We start from the raw sequence: 2,500 nt of genomic DNA, 5'->3' as shown, positions 1-2,500 counted from the left end.
GATTATAATCTGCTGTTACACACAGGAACATCTGGAGAACATCTGGAGAACATCTGGAGAACATCTGGAGAACATCTGGAGAACATCTGTAGAACAGCTGTAGAACATCTGGAGAACAGCTGTAGAACATCTGGAGAACAGCTGGAGAACATCTGTAGAACAGCTGTAGAACATCTGGAGAACAGCTGGAGAACAGCTGTAGAACATCTGGAGAACAGCTGTAGAACATCTGGAGAACAGCTGTAGAACATCTGGAGAACAGCTGGAGAACATCTGGAGAACATCTGGAGAACAGCTGTAGAACATCTGGAGAACAGCTGTAGAACATCTGGAGAACAGCTGGAGAACAGCTGGAGAACATCTGGAGAACAGCTGTAGAACATCTGGAGAACAGCTGGAGAACATCTGGAGAACATCTGGAGAACATCTGGAGAACAGCTGGAGAACAGCTGTAGAACATCTGGAGAATAGCTGGAGAACATCTGGAGAACAGCTGTAGAACATCTGGAGAACATCTGGAGAACATCTGTAGAACATCTGGAGAACATCTGTAGAACATGTGTGTGTGTGTGTGTGTGTGTGTGTGTGTGTGTGTGTGTGTGTGAGTGTACACACACACACACACACACACACACACATACATAAAGGTAAAATGATTTATAATAAAACTCTTAGGTGACAGTAATGTTAAAAAGTGAATTCCCAACATGTTAAACTATTAAACCAATGTCCCCCCCGCTCCCCCCTATAATCACACATATCAACAACATCAAGAAAAGATCAACTAACTCAGTATATATAAAATATAATATCATATATATATATATATATATATATATATATATATATATATATATATATATATATATATATATATATATATATATATATATATATACACACACAACATAGTAATACAGACAATAAGGGACCATCTGCACCCTGTCAGGATCAAATGTTAACTTCTAACATTCAGAACTTATTTTTATATTATTATAATAATAATCATTGGGTATTTATGTCTTATTTCCCATCATTTCTGTTTGTTGTTTCTGTAATCTCTCTCTCTGTCTTTTGTGTTCTAGTTTAAATGTTTTCTCTGCATGAATGTGTCCCATCCCTTGTATTAAAGCCAGTGTATACAAGGCTGTATTAAAGCCAGTGTATACCAGGCTGTATTAAAGCCAATGATGAAATGATCATATATGCATATTAAGTGTGTGTGTGAGCTGAAAGCTGCGCTCCTCTCTGTGTCCTCAGGTTCACAGCGACTACAGCAGCACAGAGCATCAGCAGCAGGACACTGAGCACTGAGCATCGCACTTTGAAGAAGGTGGAGTAAATCCCAAAGGGCTCCATGTACACTAACACAGTTCTGCTTCTTGACACACACTGGTTATCATCAAGTGGATCATAAACTGCACACCAGTACTCCCCTGCGTCTCCCACTGAGATATTAGAGATAACCAGGCTCCCATTATCATTGTACCTGCTCACTCTGCTCATTCTCTGAAATATTACACCAAAGATTCTTCCTTCTGTTCGGTTCGACTTGATAAACCAACCATGCCCCCTACCCTTTCTCCAATCTCTGCATCTGAGAGTGACTTCTTCTCCCTCTGAGAAGAGCTCTACAGCAGGGGGGCCAAATTTGGGGCACACGACCAGATCATAGCGTTGCTCTCTCATAGAGACTTTACATATGTACAGACCTGAGTGATTTAACATTAGAGATGAAAACACCAGCGAGTAGTTTTGGTCTACTGAAGGAACAGTCTGGTTGTGTAGTTCTAGGTCAGGGTGAGAGAGTGTTTTGGGATTATACTTCCTCCAATGTGGGGGCTGTTCATCAGGGGAGTCAGTGATAGTGCACGGCAACACAGCAGTCTCTCCTACTGAGCGGTAGATCATCTCATACTATAGGATCAACTGTACAGAGTTACTGCTAACACACTGCTGTTGGTTCATCACCAGACATCTGTAACATGTAAAGTCTGTTTTTGTGATGTTGGAAACATGAAGAGCTGATGTGTTTGTCACCACTTGGTATCTTCCTCTAACATTGTCCATCACTGATGTCGTATTGTCCCCAAAAACTCTGCTCCATGTTTCTTGCTCATATCTAGAGTCCTGTTTAAGCCACTGGACATCCAGATTATCAGCTGCTCCATCACATGGCAGGTCCACTGTTCCTCCAAGTTTAGCTCTGAAACCGCTCCGATCTACTGAAGAACAAACAGTGATAGTGAAGTTGTCCTCATGCGTCACGTTGCCCTCAGTCCAACACTCCTCTTGGTACAGGCCGGAGTCTGAATGGGTCAGGTTGAGGATGGTGTAAGAAGAAGTTTTCACCGTGCTGACAAGTCGTTGTTTCAGGTCTTCATGTACTGAGGAGCTGTTGGACCAGAGGTCAGAGGTGTTCCACAGGACAAGCTTCTCCTCACCAACAGATCTGGAGATCAGGCAGGAGTTGGTGTTCTCGGGGAGGTAGAAGGTGAAA

The sequence above is a fragment of the Sander lucioperca genome, chromosome 20 (assembly GCF_008315115.2).
Source record: "Sander lucioperca isolate FBNREF2018 chromosome 20, SLUC_FBN_1.2, whole genome shotgun sequence".
In the NCBI taxonomy this organism is placed as follows: Eukaryota; Metazoa; Chordata; class Actinopteri; order Perciformes; family Percidae; genus Sander; species Sander lucioperca.
Note: the sequence above shows the minus strand (reverse complement) of the source record.